Source organism: Salvelinus namaycush, chromosome 3 (genome assembly GCF_016432855.1).
Source record: "Salvelinus namaycush isolate Seneca chromosome 3, SaNama_1.0, whole genome shotgun sequence".
Taxonomy (NCBI): Eukaryota; Metazoa; Chordata; class Actinopteri; order Salmoniformes; family Salmonidae; genus Salvelinus; species Salvelinus namaycush.
The window spans coordinates 11,487,120-11,506,202 of record NC_052309.1 but is presented as its reverse complement, the minus strand read 5'-3'; the positions used below and the strand labels follow the sequence as shown (position 1 = coordinate 11,506,202).

The 19,083-nt window shown below is 44.3% G+C and overlaps 1 long non-coding RNA gene across 1 annotated transcript; it reads left to right on the top strand.

The window, feature by feature from the left end:
* Positions 1-12,765: 12,765 nt before the first annotated feature.
* LOC120044934 lies at positions 12,766-18,362 on the top strand. The gene is made up of 4 exons (XR_005476601.1): positions 12,766-13,061; positions 13,945-14,009; positions 15,265-15,317; positions 15,649-18,362. It is a non-coding gene; the product is annotated as an uncharacterized LOC120044934 (long non-coding RNA).
* The last annotated feature ends 721 nt before the right edge of the window (positions 18,363-19,083 follow it).

Sequence of the window (19,083 nt, the reverse complement as noted above, 5' to 3'; positions counted from 1 at the left end):
GCTAAGGTGTATGTAAACTTCCGACTTCAACTGTGTGTGTATATATATATATATACACACACACACTGAAGAAGGTCACAGCTATGAATTGTAGTGCACAATCTAACTGTTTGTTTGTGTATTTCAGGTATGGTAGAATACCCCAAAAGACACAGCTCCTGAATTACCCTGCAAAGGAGGAGGGGGACTCGCCGTCTGACTCTGCCCCCGCTCCTGCCTCAAACGGACAAAATGTGTTTCCCTATACGTCAGGAGTATTCAACCGGGGGTACTGCAGGGGGTCCACATAAAAAATTATAAATAAACTGGATTTTTAAATATATATTTTTTATGAATATGTTTTTTTATGTCAACTTTATTTCTCAACTCCTAATATTGAGCCAATTACACTCATTGGAGTCAGTTACACTCACTGAGTCAGTTACACTCACTGGAGTCAATTACACTCACTGGAGTCAATTACACTCACTGGAGTCAGTTACACTCATTGGAGTCAGTTACACTCACTGGAGTAACTGACATGTGCTTTTTCAAAGTCTCTGCTAATAGGCTACCAGTCAGTAGGCTACCAGTCAATAGGCTACCAGTCAATAGGCTACCAGTCAATAGGCTACCAGTCAGTAGGCTACCAGTCAATAGGCTACCAGTCAATAGGCTACCAGTCAGTAGGCTACCAGTCAATAGGCTACCAGTCAATAGGCTACCAGTCAATAGGCTACCAGTCAATAGGCTACCAGTCAGTAGGCTACCAGTCAGTAGGCTACCAGTCAATAGACTACCAGTCAATAAGCTACCAGTCAATAGGCTACCAGTCAATAGGCTACCACTCAATAGGCTACCACTCAATAGGCTACCAGTGTGGCAAGTGCTGCTGGTGTTCTTTTTTTTTGCCAGCACATTGCTAACCTCTGTTTTAAACAGCTGCTTCTGGCAGAAATGTGTCTGGAGGTACTTTTCTAGCTAAAAGGTTGGAGTTTGGACCTACTGTATAATTCCTCTTCCAGTTATTATGTGGGGAGGTCAAAATAGTTTTTCATTGTCTACCAAATCTATTCATTTTTAAATGTTGATTACTTCTCCTTGCCATTATCATTCACCTAATGATAAGACAAGACGTGAAAAAATATGCTTTTGCTAATGTATGATGGCAAGAAAAGGTTGAAGACCCCTCCTATATAGTGCCTTGGAAAGTATTCGGACCCCTTGACTTTTTCCACATTATGTTACGTTACAACCTTATTCTAAAATGTATTAAATCATTTTTTCCCATCATCAATCTACACAGACTACCCCATAATGAAAATCAAAACAGGTTTTTAGAAATGTTCTACAAATTTAATATCACATTTACATAAGTATTCAGACCCTTTACTCAGTACTTTGTTGAAGCACCTTTGGCAGCGAAAACAGCCTTGAGTCTTCTTGGGTATGACGCTACAAGCTTGGCACACCTGTATTTGTGGAGTTTCTCCCATTCTTCTCTGCAGATCCTCTCAAGGTCTGTCAGGTTGGATGGGGAGCGTTGCTGCACGGCTATTTCCAGGTCTCTCCAGAGATGTTTGATCGGGTTCAAGTCCAGACTCTGGCTGAGCCACTCAAGGCCATTCAGAGACCTGTCCACTCCTGCGTTGTCTTGGCTGTGTGCTTAGGGTCGTTGTCCTGTTGGAAGGTGAACCTTCGCCCCAGTCTGAGGTCCTGAGAGCAGGACCGTTCTGGAGCAGGTTTTCATCAAGGATCTCTCTGTACTTTGCTCCATTCATGTTTCCCTCGATCCTAACTAATCTCCCAGTCCCTCCCAGCCACCACCATGCTTTACTGTAGGGATGGTATTGGCCAGGTGATGAGCAGTGCCTGGTTTCTTCCTGATGTGACGCTGGGCATTCAGGCCAAAGAGTTCAGTCTTGGTCTCATCAGACCAGAGAATCTTGTTTCTCATGGTCTGAGAGTCCTTTAGGTCCTTTTTGGCTAACTCCAAGCAGGCTGTCATGTGCCTTTTACTGAGGAGTGGCTTCTGTCTAGCCAATCTACCATAATGGCCTGATTGGTGGAGTGCTGCAGAGATGGTTGTCCTTCTGGAAAGTTCTCCCATCTCAACAGAGGAACTCTTGAGCTCAGTCGGAGTGACCTTCGGATTCTTGGTCATCTCCCTGACCAATGCCCTTCTCCCCCAGTTGCTCAGTTTGGCCGGGCGGCCAGCTCTAGGAACTCTTGGTGGTTCCAAACTTCTTCCATTTAAGAATGATGGAAGCCACTTTGTTCTTGGGGACCTTCAATGCTGCAGAAATGTTTTGGTACCCTTCCCCATATTTATGCCTTCGACACAATCCTGTCTCTGAGCTCTACGGACAATTCCTTCAACCTCGTGGCTTGGTTTTTGCTCTGACATGGATGATACATGTTAACAGGATGCACCTGCGCTCAATTTCGAGTTTCATAGCAAAGGGTCTGAATACTTATGTAAATATGGTATTTCTGTTTATTATTTTTAATAAATGTGAGAAAAAAATTCTAAAAACTGTTTTTGCTTTGTCATTATGGGGTATTGTGTGTAGATTGAAGATTGTTTTATATATCTTTTTTATCCATTTTAGAATAAGGCTGTAACGTAACAAAATGTGGAACAAGTCAAGCGGTCAGAATACTTTCCCGAATACGCTGTACATCACAACCATCCCTGCTTCAGCCATGTTGTTATACTATGTTTTGTCATAATATCACATTTGATTTATATAGCACTTTCCACAAGGCCTCAGTGTTATATTAAGGTCACTGGGTCAAGCACCCACCTGGTTCAAACACTTCAGCTATTTTGCTCCAGATTGTGGATCTCTTATGAGGACTAATTATTATTTATTTTTTTCATTCTAGGATGTAATTGACTTCCTGTCTCCAGATAACATGGAAGGTTGGTTGGTCATTTCAAGAGCTGATATCTATTGCATCCTCTTAAGTAAAACAGTCAAAAACCTTTCTCCCTCTATCCACTAACTATAGAGTGTTAATTTAACAGTCTCTCTCTTCTCTTCTCCTCGGTCTGTGTTCCAGTATCTGATCTATCTCTCAGCACTAACTATAGAACGTTAAACAGTCTCTCTCCTCTGTGTTCTAGTGTCTGAGGAGAGCTACAACGAGGCAGCTAGAACCTTACTGGCCATCGGCAATCTCACCCACCTGTCTCAGGCTGCTGAGGCCTGCACTGCAGGAGCAGATGATTTCATCACTGAAGAATGTTCCAATGAGGAGCAACAGTACCAGATGTCATCACAGCCCGCTGACCAATCACAAACTAGCACCACTCCTTCTGAATCTCTGACCCCTGACCTTTGGGTCGCTGAGGCATCCCTGACTGCTGAGGATTCTGTCCCTGTTGCCACGTCAACAGCCTCTATCCCAGTCTCCAAGATATCAGCCTATGTTGCAGTCGCTATGACAACAACCACATCTGTCCCAGTCACCACGACAACAAAAATAGCCTCTGTCCCAGTCACTACGACAGCAGCCTCTGTCCCAGTCACCAGGACAACCGCCTGTATTCCAGTCACCATAACAACCGCCTCTGTCCCAGTCACCACAACAACATCCTCTGTCCCAATCACCACAACAACAGCCTCTGTCCGAGTCACCACGAGCACAGCTTCTGCCCAAGTGCCTCAGAGCAGTGACGAGCCAACTCAGGAAACCACACCTGCAGAGGAGGAGCCTCTCAGACATGGGGAGGGAACTGTTATTGGACACGCCTCTTATGTGAAATTATGTTCAGAAGTGTCCAAGCAGCAGACGACCTCACAGACCAGGAGGAGCCGCTTCCCTAAGGTCAAACCCAACATGGGCCTGGCTGCCAGGACCACACAACCCAAACCAACACATCCTACAGAAAATATTACCACACAGCCAAAACCACCACAGTATACCATCACACAATCAGAACCACCACCACAGCCTATGCTGAATATCACTGCATCCTCAAAACCACAGCCATCCAAGAATATCACCACAGAACCACCACTGCCTACCGAGAGTATTACCACAGAGTCAGAACCACAGCCCAAACAGAGAAGTACCACACACTCCAACCCACAGCGCACTGCAAATATCATCACACACAGAGAACCACAGCCCATTCAGAGGACCAGAGTAGCCCATTCAAAGCCACAGTGTACACAAAATATTACTACGCACACAGAACCAGACCAGCCCACACTAAATACCACCACACAGTCAGAACCACACCAGCCTACACTAGATACCACCACACAGTCAGAACCACCCCAGCCCACACTAAATACCACCACACAGTCAGAACCACCCCAGCCCACACTGGATACCATCACAAACACACTCTCAGAACCACAGCCCATCCCAAATCTTGAGCAGCCAGGCCCAGGTACACACAGAACCAGAGCCCCAGTCCCAGAGTCACCTCTGAGGTCATCAGAAGAGGAGAAAGGTTGCGATGGCCCAAAGGAATATACTTCCTCCTCCCTCAGTGCTGTAGGGTCTCAGTCAGGAACATCAGACTCAGACCAGCCCAAACAGACTGGGCCTCCAACCCGCAGAGCCCGTTTACCTAAACCCAAACCCAACTTGGGTCGCACCGCTAGAGCCGCCACACGCACTTCATCCCAGGTACCAGAAAGCAGTACCAGGCCCAGCTCTGAGGTCCAGACACCACATGTTGAGGCTACCAGGCCCAGCTCTGAGGTCCAGATACCACATGTTGAGGCTACCAGGCCCAGCTCTGAATTCCAGACACCACATGTTGTGGCTACCAGGCCCAGCTCTGAAGTCCAGATACCACATGTTGAGGCTACCAGGCCCAGCTCTGAAGTCCAGATACCACATGTTGAGGCTACCAGGCCCAGCTCTGAATTCCAGACACCACATGTTGAGGCTACCAGGCCCAGCTCTGAGGTCCAGATACCACATGTTGAGGCTACCAGGCCCAGCTCTGAATTCCAGACACCACATGTTGTGGCTACCAGGCCCAGCTCTGAAGTCCAGATACCACATGTTGAGGCTACCAGGCCCAGCTCTGAAGTCCAGATACCACATGTTGAGGCTACCAGGCCCAGCTCTGAATTCCAGACACCACATGTTGTGGCTACCAGGCCCAGCTCTGAAGTCCAGATACCACATGTTGAGGCTACCAGGCCCAGCTCTGAAGTCCAGATACCACATGTTGAAGCTACCAGGCCCAGCTCTGAGGTCCAGAGACATTGCGCTGAAGTTCAAACACCAGAGGAGGCTGATGAGGTTCCCATGGAAATACAACAGATTCACCAAGTCATCCCCCTTACTGACATCATTGATGTTACCCAGGTACAGTTATTATAAATATCAGCTATTAGTTTAGCCGTAAGCGCTATTTTACAATTCAATGTGTTCCAACAAAAATGTCTGATTGTCTTCCGGTTGCATTACCGTAATGTGCTTTTAGAATGTGTGTCTGATCTGTGTGCCTTTGATGTTTGTATTCATAGGAGGAAATACAGCTGATTCACCAAGTCACCCCCCTTACTGACATCATTGATGCTACCCAGGTAATCCATTAATTGTATTCCTACCTGGTTGTCTGGTTGCGTGTGGAAATGTGCTCCAAAAATGTGTGTCTGATGTTTGGATTGACAGGAGGATACATCTCTCCTCACGGAGGAAATCTTCTTCTCTCAACGAAGTGATGCTCTCATCACACAGCATTCAGAAAGTTCTGGATCAACTGTTCTGTTGGACCCGGCCCAGCCAGACCCTGATGAGCCCATCTTCATCCTCTCCCTGACTGAAATCACTTTCTTCCCCCCGGAGGAGGAGTATGGCTGTACATCCCAGACCCTCTCCGAGCCCCTCTCTTTTCTACCGGTCGCAGACGCATGCTCTCAACTGCAGCAGAGGTTAGTGCTTGTCTGTCAGTCATCACAAACCCGGTCCACTTAGTTTCCCCCCCAGATGCAATTTATCCAGTGGTGTAAAGTACTTAAAATACTTTAAAGTACTACTTAAGAAGTATTTGGGGGGTATCTGTACTTTACTATTTATATTTATGACAACTTTTACTTTTACTTCACTACATTCGTAAAGAAAAGGATGTACTTTTTAATCCATACATTTTCCCTGACACCCAAAAGTACTTGTTACATTTTGAATGCTTAGCAGGACAGAAAAGGTCCAATTCACGCACTTATCAAGAGAGCATCCCTGGTCATCCCTACTACCTCTGATCTGGCGGACACACAAAACACAAATGCTTTGTTTTTGAATGATGTCTGAGTGTTGGAGTGTGCCCCTGGCTATCCGTAACTTTAAAAAAACATGAACAATTTTTCCATCTGGTTTGCTTAATATAAGGAATTTCAAATGATTCATACTTTTACTTTTTATACTTAAGTCCATTTTTGCAATTACATTTACTTTTGATACTAAAGTATATTTAAAACCAAATACTTTTAGACTTTTACTCAAGTAGTATTTTACTGGGTGATTTTCACTTTTACTTGAGTCATTTCCTATTAAGGTATCTTTACTTTTACTCAAGTATGACAATTGAGTACTTTTTCCACCACGTACCATATCATTGTACGTTCTCTCTCTCTCTCTCTCTCTCTCTCTCTCTCTCTCTCTCTCTCTCTCTCTCTCTCTCTCTCTCTCTCTCTCTCTCTCGCCATCTCTCTCTTTTGTGCTCTCGGTCTCTCGTCACCTGACATATGCCTCTCCTCTCCTTCAGCAGTGATATTGTTGGCCCTGGATGTGGTTTGGAGGAAGGGTATGCTGGTATCCTCTGTAAGGCCCCTGAGCCCATGTCATTTGATGAGGTCGTCCCTCAACCCACATACATCAGTATCAAGGAAGTGGAGTCTGGCTCCACAGCAGGCCCAGTAGATGTGTGTGCCTCAGCCAATCCCTCAGAAGACTCCATGGCTGATGCGGAGACTAGGGAGGACATAGATCCTCCTTTTAAGAGGAAAGTGCCAGAGAGAGCCAGGAGAGGTGGGCACAGAATATACAGTAGTTGTACATCTAATACAATGTTTAACAGACACATGTTTTCCATTGTTTGTTCATTCAATGCCATCCATTAATCCATCCTTTTATCCTTTTATCCATCCATTCTTCTATCCATCCATCCTTCTGTTCATCCATTCATTCATCCATTCTTCTATCAATCCATCCATTCTTCTATCCTTCTATCAATCCATCCATCCTTTTATCAATCCATCCATTCTTCTATCCATCCATCCTTTTATCCAACCATCTATCCATCCATCCTTGTATCCATCCATTATTTTATCCTTCTATCCATCCATCATTCTATCCATCCTACCTATCCATCCTATCCATCCTTCCATCTATCTATTCATCATCCTTCCATCCATCTATTGTATTGTGTAATATGTTTTTCATATAGTTCTGTCTGTGTGACCTAGACAAACTGCAGATGAGCCCTAACACAGCAGTAAGGAAACAGCCCAGTTGTTCGGTTCTAGCCAAGGAGGCTGTGCCAGCCTCCACCTCAGACCATACCACCATCCCAGAGACAGACCACCCCACAGCCTCTACCCCAGACCATACCACCACCACCATCCCAGAGACGGACCATAAGACAGCCTCCACCCCAGACCATACCACCATCCCAGAGACGGACCACCCCACAGCCTCCACCCCAGACCATACCACCACCACCCCAGAGACGGACCACCCCACAGCCTCCACCCCAGACCATACCACCACCCCAGAGACGGACCACCCCACAGCCTCCACCCCAGACCATACCACCACCACCACCCCAGAGACGGACCACCCCACAGCCTCCACCCCAGACCATACCACCACCACCCCAGAGACGGACCACCCCACAGCCTCCACCTCAGACCATACCACCACCACCATCCCAGAGACGGACCACCCCACAGCCTCCACCCCACCCCAGACCATACCACCACCATCCCAGAGACGGACCACCCCACAGCCTCCACCCCAGACCATACCACCACCACCCCAGAGACGGACCATAAGACAGCCTCCACCCCAGACCATACCACCACCACCACCCCAGAGACGGACCACCCCACAGCCTCCACCCCAGACCATACCACCACCCCAGAGACGGACCACCCCACAGCCTCCACCCCAGACCATACCACCACCACCACCCCAGAGACGGACCACCCCACAGCCTCCACCCCAGACCATACCACCACCACCCCAGAGACGGACCACCCCACAGCCTCCACCTCAGACCATACCACCACCACCATCCCAGAGACGGACCACCCCACAGCCTCCACCCCAGACCATACCACCACCATCCCAGAGACGGACCACCCCACAGCCTCCACCCCAGACCATACCACCACCACCCCAGAGACGGACCACCCCACAGCCTCCACCCCAGACCATACCACCATCCCAGAGACGGACCACCCCACAGCCTCCACCCCAGACCATACCACCACCACCCCAGAAACGGACCACCCCACAGCCTCCACCCCAGACCATACCACCACCATCCCAGAGACGGACCACCCCACAGCCTCCACCCCAGACCATACCACCACCCCAGAGACGGACCACCCCACAGCCTCCACCCCAGACCATACCACCACCACCACCCCTGAGACGGACCACCCCACAGCCTCCACCCCAGACCATACCACCACCACCCCAGAAACGGACCACCCCACAGCCTCCACCCCAGACCATACCACCACCCCAGAGACGGACCACCCCACAGCCTCCACCCCAGACCATACCACCACCACCACCCCAGAGACGGACCACCCCACAGCCCCCAGCCCCCCAGCCCAGCCAGGTCCCTCCGTCACAGGAACAGCATCAGGAGAGGTGGCGGCTGAGGAGCCACAGCAGGAGATTGTGGGCCGTTTAGACCTCACAGAGACAGAGGAGGACACGCCCACTGGAGGGGACGAGATGGAGGACAGTAGGTCAGTGGCGGAGTCTCAGGCTGCCCATCAAATGACACCGCTGGCTACGAGTGGCCCCTTGAGCAGGTGAAGATTCTAATACCTGTCAATCTCTCCATCTGTCTCAGTTTGTACAATCTATTAGTTGTAAACTCCTCAATAAAATATGAAATCTCAAGTAGTTGAAAGGACCTCATGTTGAATTATAGTTGTTGTTGACAGGACACATTTGGTTAATGTCTTCCATTGATTAGATTGATTGATTAGGAATAATTATTGATTTAAATCCTTTAATATTCCTTCCCTCTATAGGCCTAGTAGGAGACCCAGAGGATTTCTTTCTTTCATGTCCAATAAGACCAGCACCACTGCAGCTGCCCCCTCTGCCCCTCCTCGAGGGCCCAGAGCAGCCCCTCAGAGGCCCCAGGTCAACACCACCCGGCCAGGGGGGAAACGGGCGGCGCCAGCCCCCTCCACCACCAGAACCATGCCTGCCCCCTCCACCAGAAACACCACCATTAGTTCCACCAGAACGGTCACTAAGCCAGACAGTTCCCCCAGGGTGACGTGGGAACAGCCCTCTGATGTCCAGGCCTTCCACTCAGACCCAGATCCCAGTACTTCCCAATGTACTACAGCTACCAAGGTAAAGAGATGGACAACATGTGGTGATATTTTACCTCTGTAAAATTGCACTGAACACAAAAACATTGATCTACCATTGTGGGAACAATCTTTTACGATCAGACACAGAATTATTATTGTGCTTCTGTCCTACTCTCTCTCCCGCTCTCTCTTTCTCTCTCTCCCTCCCCATCTCTCTCTCCACTAGCCTTCTCAGGTGCCAGCCACCCAGCCCAGTACGTCTCCCTGTGTAGACAGCTGTTCAGCAGGCGAGAAACCCCTCAACGTGTCCCAGTACCTCTTCACTGAGGTTGAGGAAAGTGAGGGATGAAAGGAGGAGTAAGTGAAAGGAGAACAGGAAGGCACTCTCGGTTTGAATCAAACTGGAAAACAAAATGTTAAGAAATCCTTGAAAGATTGTGCTTGAGAAAAATCAGGGTTCTTTGCACGTATGTTTGTGTAGGTAGCAGTAAAATGACGTCTCTGCTTGTGGTTATGCTGTTTCATGCTTGCAGTGAATAGATTTGGCCACAAGATGGCAACAGGGAAAACAAACAAGTGAAAATGTATCTTCAAATCATAAATGTTTTGTCCAAACTGGCACCTAGAAGCTTTGCCAATGTCCCATATTGGATGATTACATTTTGGGCTCTTTCACCCCAATCATATCTTCTAGCCTTTTGGGTAATCTATATATTCTAAAATATATTTATTTGGTTATATTTTTTCAAACTAAGCTAGACATTCATGGTCATTTTTCTCCATCTGCATGCAAGCAGAATAGTTGAAATCAGTGTTAACTCACTCTTCTACATCGGAGAGTTTGGCAGTTTACTCAGGGACTTTCACATTCAGATTTGTGTTTTTATTTGAAGCATTGTTTACGTTTAAATCGGAAACCATTGTCTTAAAATGAGCATTGTATATATGTTTATTTTAATGTTGATCAGATATACTGGAAGGGGTGTATTCCCTGAACATTTATAGTTTTTCTTTCTTGGTGTATGAACAAGACCCAGCTTGAGGGACACCACAGCGATGTCAACACTTGTTTCTTTATTTCATGCTACCTGAAGATACAGGAAATATATTGTCAAATGGCTCTGCACAGAAACCTCTCATTTAACACATGTACAAGTGACAAACTCACAGAAACCGTGCACAGATCATGAGTCCAATTTCAAGGATTTATTATGTTCTGCAGCCACTGTTCAAACTAACGTAGCTGTTATGTAGCTCATGTGAATACAATTTTATACGTTAATGTCTCCTTTAGTGTTATGTCTTGCTACATTATAGAAAACTGAGTATAGAAAAGTAAAAGAAATGTATAAGAATGGTCAGAGGGTACTTGAAACTGGACTAGTGTAGAACAGTCCTGCTGCACACTAAACACTGCTTCTTGCAGACCACCTATGCAGAACCTTATGTTCACATAAGAAATATGTTATGAAGTTTTTCCAAAAATATTGTGCTGTTATTTTGGAGAAGATAGCATGGATATCATCTTAGATAGTCTCAACCGAAATTAAGAGGACACATGATCTCAAAAGCCTTAAAAGTGCAATGAAAACTTCAGCATTTGAGTGTAGTCTTTTTTTGTTGTTGCTGTGTGTCGGGGGGATGGGGGAGGAATGTGCAGATGTTTAATTTCCAAGCAGCATAGAGAGGCAGTGAGATCGAAGAGACGAGGCTGCATGTTACTAGGTGACCTCACTACATAAATATTCTACCCTCTCACAGTCAGCCCTTGTGCAGTGCCACTCTTCTTTTGGTCCATGTTGAATAGATGTAAAGGAATTCAGTTTTATAGAACCTATGCTTTTAAATTAATCAGGGGTTTTCCAACAGTTTCTGTTCTGCCTTAAAGATGTGAAATAATCACTGCATGGGAGGTATTACTTGCCAGTCAATGTTTTAAGCCAGTATGAACTCATCATTAGTAATGTCTGTCTCTGATTATGAACATGCAATGGTAGATTGTCATAAACGTTTTTGAGGATAACTCCGAACCACTAATTGTGGCGATAAACTGGATACTGTAATCTGTAATCAGGAACCAATTAAGTCAAAATATAGGGAATAATTGAAGTGCATTATCCTCCAGGGAAGAAGTGGTAGAGCTTCCGTTGGTAGTGGACGTTCAAGGGAATCCACATCCAGGGTCCAGTCTGGGTGAATTACACAGGTGTATTTGATTTGTACTCGTGGGTCCTGCATACCATAGGGCGGTGCACAGTTGGACCAGCGTCGTTAGGGTTTGGCCGAGATAGGCCGCCATTGTAAATAAGAATTTATTCTTAACTGACTTGCCTAGTTAAATAAAAAAATATATAAAATAAATACCATGTCCACGGTCACGATTTTGGTATGTATACTTCCGTTATTCACTACAAGAAACAGACAATGGAATCTACTGGTGCTTCCCAATAATAGTGCATTGTGCCCTCATTCACGATTTACCACAAATCTAAAATCATTGGATTGGTGGAGGCATGACATGGACTTGTGGGAGTTCCCACTATATATCAGTAATTTCCTTTAAAATCAGTGAAGGGAACACCGTTTGGGAAGAAGGATATATCATTGGGACATATCCTACATTTACATATCTGTGGTTTTAATACAGCCTCCTACTAGTAGGGTTTCAGTTGTAGGCCTATCTACACCGCCACCACCATTTTTTACCATGTCGTACACTGTGAACTAAATCGAGTGCACCTAATTTTCGAATTCGATTATGCTGAGCCGCGGGGTATTGGTCTATGGCCCGGGACGTGACCAAGCAAAAGCGGTGAGGGAGGAGCGACATTGTCAAATGGAACAGTAATCTGCGCCGCTCTATCATGTTGTCAACATGGTACATCGTCCAGAAACATACAATACCTATTTTCCATAGAATTTATGTTTGGATTTTTAAAATAGTTTTCATTGGGAAGGCACTTTTGCATGTGAAAACACCGAATCCTGCTCATTACTACACGTGCTTAATTACGTCACGTTTGTTTTGAGCCGATTTCTCCGTCGGACAGAGTGGGGCACCAAGTTCACGCCCTGGAAGCAACCCGTTTCGAACTCAATGGAGTCAACTTTCAGCCGGTGCAAAACACGCTTACAATGGCGCCCGGGCAAGATTAATCGAATCCCCTCAATGTTTAGAGGTTGGCTCCACCGGCCTTCGCTCTGATTGGAGAAGCTGTCTCTCCCAGACAGAGGGGGACCTTGAGTTACCGCAGACTGCCGAGTAAGCACCGAGCAGTCTGACTGTACACTACTGCAGATGTAATGGGGGGCCTGGCCCCGAGCCAACAGCTAGCTAGTTAGTTAAAGACGGTGGCAGTTGGGTCAACGCAGCCGTGTATGGGGTTCTGTCCCCGCAAGGCTGCTTGCCGTTTTTACTAGCTACACATATTCAACATTGGGCCAGTAAAATTGAAACTTCATCAGCGCCAGCTAGCCTCCCCAACGCTAGCTGGCTAGCGAACTAATGGAAATTACTTTAGTATAATGGGGCTTCAATCTGTAAGTACATTTAATTACAATGAGCTGTTCGATGTTACTTATCGAATTTGGTTAGCTGGCTAGCCAATAGCAACATAATTGTGTGTTAGCAGACGTATGTTTTATTTTTGCCGGTCTAGCTACGTTAGCTAGCTAGCTATGTGGGTTAGCTAGCTAGCTATGTGGGTTAGCTAGCTAGCTATGTGGGTTAGCTAGCTAGCTATGTGGGTTAGCTAGCCAGCTATGTGGGTTAGCTAGCTAGCTCGCTAACTAGCGAGCTGCCAAGCTGGCATGGCATTTTGGTGTTGCACTGTCATACAGCGCGAGCCAACCCTAGCTAGCAGCTTCAGGCGTAGACTGAATGCAAACCCCTTTCTTTGTCTGAGAGGCTAGCAAGACGGCAAATACAATTTGCTTGACGTAAACGCTGGATTATTGCTTGCAGACCAGCAAATTTATGCAGCAGCATTGGTATTTTAATTTAGTAGCTAGCTATATTTGTAATATTATATTACTTGACACATTACGATATTAACTGTAACAATCACAATGTAGCGAGGTGTATTGCTGTTGAATGATACATTTGTGAAGCACCGGCAGGTGCTCATTCAGGGATTGCGTGAATCTGTATTTAGACGGTGGCAGTTGGGTCAACGCAGCCGTGTATGGGGTTCTCTCCCCGAAAGGCTGCTTGCTCTTTTTACGAGCTACATCTTTTTTAGTCAAAAAGATGAAGTCGTTTTTTTTGATAATACGCTCTTACTGCATGGCGCATTATTGTGCATTGAGATGCCGTTTATTTAATGTATACTGACTGTCACTGAGTGCTTGATGCTTCTTCAATTATGTCTGTAGTGCACTTATGATAAAACATTTGTGGATATATATATTTTTTATCTCGCAGTCCCACACTTGCCCTGATGCCAGACTGACTATGCAGTAGAAATGCGGCTCTTGCAGATAATCAAGGTAAAATTTGATGTTGCCCTGTTAAAATTCACAGATCTCAACCTAACCATAGATAGGATAATTAAAATCAACATATTGTCACATGTAGCTCTAGGCTATTGCTTTGACGTGTTACTATATTGTTTTATCATAATTTGCTCTATGTATTGTCTGTGTATTCAAGATTATAGGGGAACAGTATTGCTATTGGCAATATAATCTGCATTTTAAACAATCCATGGCAAGTATGATCCATGGCAAGTATCATATCCTAATCTAACCAATGGTGGAAGGAACCTACAACCAAATCAGAACATCACACTAAACCATCACCAATCAGATGCTGTAAAGATACAAGCGTGCCTTCCCTTGTCCAATCAGAGTGATATACCGGTATTTATGACCCAATCACAGCTTTAGCTGGTACAGTATCATCACTACTGCTCAGCATTGAGCAGGCCTCTGACCAGTTATATAAGTCCATGGCTCCGACGCAGCAGCACTGTCTATGCTAGCTCAAGGCTGCCTGTGGGTTCAGTGAGTTCGAGACAGCCTCAATGCAGTGGACTGCCACTGGGGGAAAAATGTGACCTCATTTGACTGGTGTTGCCTGGAGGCGCTCCAAGCTGCAGTCTGGGAAGTGGAAAGGACAGTCTATGTTTTAAACAGGTGGCCTTCCCTACTGCCTCTAGTTTACTGTACTGTAAATATAACTGCCTCTACTTTACTGTACTGTAAATATAACATGTGCATTTAAACTACTAATTCATGTTAAACTACTAAGTCATGTTAAACTACTAAATTGTGGTAAGAAGGAAGGAAGGAGTTAGGAGGGCAGATTCTCTCCAGGAGTATTGAGTTCAAGTTATGTGAAAATTCTAGGAAGGGCTAGTTCGGTTGTTTTTACATTACATTTTTCTCCGTCCTAGGAAATTATTTTCCCATGTTTGTGTGTCGTCCTGCCTTCTAGTTCAATATTGCAAGAGCTGAGTTGAACTGTTTGGTCATAAAGATCCCCTTGAGTCTGTTTTGAGCATTTGGATTCAGAACATGGATTGCCCAGGAGTAGGCCTAACAGTTACAGTCTACTTTATAATATGATGCTAGCTTAAGCAACAGTAAATGTGTTTACTCAGATCCCTTATTGTCTTTTCTGTTTTGTGTTGGCTTGTCTCGTTGTGAGTTCTAGGGTAATGAATTGCAGCTAGGGATCACTTACTCACTGTTGTTCATGAATCAAACAGTTATATTTCATGCTTGTCTCTCTTGGTCTTAGGTACCAGTTTAACCCTCAGACTGAAATTAACAGGCTATGATGGCTCCCCTGAGGTAAGAACAGCCAAGTCCATTAATGAATGACAGTGCAGTGCTACTGTATTATTTAATGGACTGTAAAGGTGTCATTATCTCGTTCTAACAGCTGATACACATCCTGAGAAACCTGCTCTAGCCTGGGCTAAATTGTGGTTAAAAAGGTTTCCTAGTATTATGTTGTCAGACCCTAAATCTGCATATAGCTGAATTTACAGAAGCTTCTTCCGTATGATGTAATTGGAAAGTCTTTTGGCAAGTCTCAACCTAGAGTATCCACACAAGCAGTCGTTGTTGATTATATTATCATGTCTAAAATTTTGAATTTACTTTTTCCTTTTTTTCACAGAAAAGACTGCAGGTCACTGTCGGTCAGACCAAAGGGGAGCAGCAACAAAACAACTCACCAGTCCTTCCCTTCGCTCCTTCCTGGGAGAAACAAAACACTGTCATCATAAAGAACAAACGAGAGAAAAAAAAACATGTATTTTAATTTCTGATTTTTGTAATCGTCTAACCTTTTTTGGGGGGAAGGGAAAGGGAAAGGGTGGGGGGGTGTAGATGACATCATGATGACTCTGAAGTTTCATACCTTCTCTGTCTATTTTTGTGATTTATTAACACATTAGATAGATGTACAGTAGCTTGTTAGGGACTCTAAGCCTTGATGATATGTTTGTTTTCAGGAAGGAGAGGAAAAGCCGAATGACACAAAGCAATGTAATAACACAGTCTCCAACAGCAGTGACCTAGCCTGATCCCAGGTCTGTTTGTGCTGTCTTCCATGGCTTTGGTGACTGCACAAACAGATCTGGGACCAGGCTAGCAGAGACCCACGTCTACGTTTACGAATTCTACAGGTGGCCCCTTGTGGGCTGAGTACAGTAACTGACAGGCAGCAGCATGTCATCCACTCTGCCACAGAACAAAACACAGTTCAAACAGCAGCATTATCCTCCTATTTATGTTTTAACACTCACTCAGTGCTCTCTGCATTGTTCACACGCTCAACTGCAGTATGTGATCGCTCCTTAACACAGTATTAAGCTAGGCCTAGACCTGTATCATTATCTCTACAAAACACACTCTTCAACGTCTTTTGAAGGGAGTGGTTGCACCTCGAAGCGTAACCATTCAAACGTTGGGTTCACGATTTTACGTTTTAACAGTCCTAATTGCTCTGCTCTTCAGGTGATCCACACCCTTCAGCTCTCAAATTCTTCTCTCATTCTCAAAACTCTTAATATTTACACACTCTACAGTATTTACTGAGGCTAAGAGTCCCCCCTTTTTCCATGTTAGCTAGTAAATGCTTGGTAGTGTGTTTTTGTATTTGAAACGTTTATGGTTTTAAGTAGGTTTGCTTTTTTAAAGTTTTAGATTGTTTGTTGCTAGTATAAAACCATGTGTAGACAGTATTGTACGCTGTGATGTAGCCTATAGAAGTAGCTATAGTAGAAATGCATTGTTCCCTTGTGGTAAGTGAGTGAGATGCTGCCACGGAACTGAGACACTGATGATTGGTGCTATTTTGGACTTTAATCTGCTCCTTGGAAAGGTAGCCGAGATGGGTTTTCTTGTTTTACTTTCACATTCTGAGTAAAGAAGGTGTTGGTTCTTTGTTGTCATGGTTGTTGTAACTTGGTCTGGATTGGCTTAGTTTTTCACTGTTTTCTGTGTGGCTTTCTCATTGGATTTAAGATTTGAGGAAATATAAACTTTTATCATGGTCAATGTTTTACTGAAGGAAAAGAGGATTCATGTGAGAAGATTTGAGGATACACCATGTTGATGGGAGCAATCACAAAACTGCAATTGTTAAAAACACTAGTTACCCTTTAATACTGACATGTGCATTCAAAGGTATACAATGTATCTAGTAGTACCCAGCACTGGTCACTTTTAGAAAATGTTAAGCTTTTTTGAGTTGGTGTGTTTTGATTGACAGACAATCTCGAAACCAAGAGTGCAGTTCCGCCCCTAGCATGTTTGTGTGTAACGGAGATCTCCTAAGAGATTTTGCACACATACGAGTGAGTTATGTGTCACATGGAAACGTATAGAAGAAGCCACAGCATAACGTAATGTTAATGTCTGATATCTGCTTCAAGTTGATTAGAATAAGTAAACAGTAAAACGTAAAATGAAGGTTATTTTTTTGAAAAGTCATGCTTTTCAAAAATGGCACTTGAGAGAACTTGATAGAGTTAAACGCTAAAAGGAATGAACACACTCGATGTGTTTTAAGGCCCAGCCTGTTTGGGTTTGGGTTCAGGGTTTCAACTTTTCCTCATCTCCTTCACCAGCTGGATATGACTTAATCCTATAGACAGTCATGTGTGACTTAATGTTAGTTAACGTGAGACTGGAATCACATGATGCATATAATCTTGTTTAAAAAAAATTTAATACAATTTTCCAAATGGTGCACATGTAGCATAAAGTTAGAATAGAACAATCTTTTTAATTTATGTATTTTTTGAATGATTTTGTAAATTGATGTTGATGAGAAGCTTACTTTGTTATAAAACAGACAAACTAAAACCAAAAAGCTTTTTATTGTTTTTAGCTATAGATTTAAAACATCAAAGTATTGTCAGTATTTGCAGTTTTGTCTTTGCTTCCCTGTTAATTTATTTTGTTAAAGATTCTAATATTAATATGATAATAACCAACTTGAAAGCCCATGTTATTATTCTTTTGTCTTCCATTCTCCCTCGATTCTGGGGACCTTTTTGTACCAGCATGTTCTAGTGTTATTGATCGCTTGCTCTCTTCCTCATTGAGTTGATTTGTTACACATTTTTCCTCTTGCAGTTCTTTCCTTTCTGACTAGTTAATATGAAAGCTATTTTGTACATAGCAAAGTGAATAGCATATGCAGGATGTGCTGTAGTGTGTTGAGTCAGGTATTCAGTAATTACCACTGTATATGGTTGGAGAAAAAAACACGATATGCCAGCTTTGCAAAATTATTACAACGATGCACTTAACTTACAGTATCCCATGTACTTTTTTTTTGGCAATTTTAAAAGTAGTGCAATAAATATGCAAGCTTGTAAATTTGTGTTTTTATTTGAATCTGTTGATGTTGCTGGAGTTTTTCCAGTGTTGTAGGAAACTTGTGCAATTGTGCTTTGTTTGAGAAATTGATCCTGCCGTGGTGTTGCAAAAAGTTAAGGCATTTTCAAGCAGTAGTTTATAGCCATCAGCAGACAGTTCTCGGCAATAGTTCTGACAACAGAAAACAGTTCAGAGCAGATCCTAACCGTGATTGTATAAACCTGTGGCGTCGAAGAGGATATTACTTACAACATAGTTGGATGAATCTTTCCCACCCCAAACCACTTTTCTACTGACACAGGCAAACTAGGCTTTAGGACACATTTTAAGTGCAAAAACTGTTATCAGAGCAAACTCACCCAGAGATGATTGCTTTTCAGGGATGAATCAAGATACATTGGAGAATTGTGCATTGACATGATGGCAAAACGGTAGTACACTCCCACACAAGGACATCAAATCCCTCTTTCATTCAATAGCGAGGTCAGTTTTACACATAGAAAGGCCTTATTAGCAGTTCTGTTAGATTCTGGGAAAGTTTTGGAGCATCACATGGAAAATGCTCTCAAGAGGAAATGGAATCGAGCTAACGCCTGGCAAACAATTTCATACCCAAACTGCAGGGATGTGATCTTAGGACTATAGCTAGATTTTGGGAAACTTCCTACAATACCTCTTCTCATTGTGTGTGTGTGCGAATGAGCGTGCACACGTGTCTGTG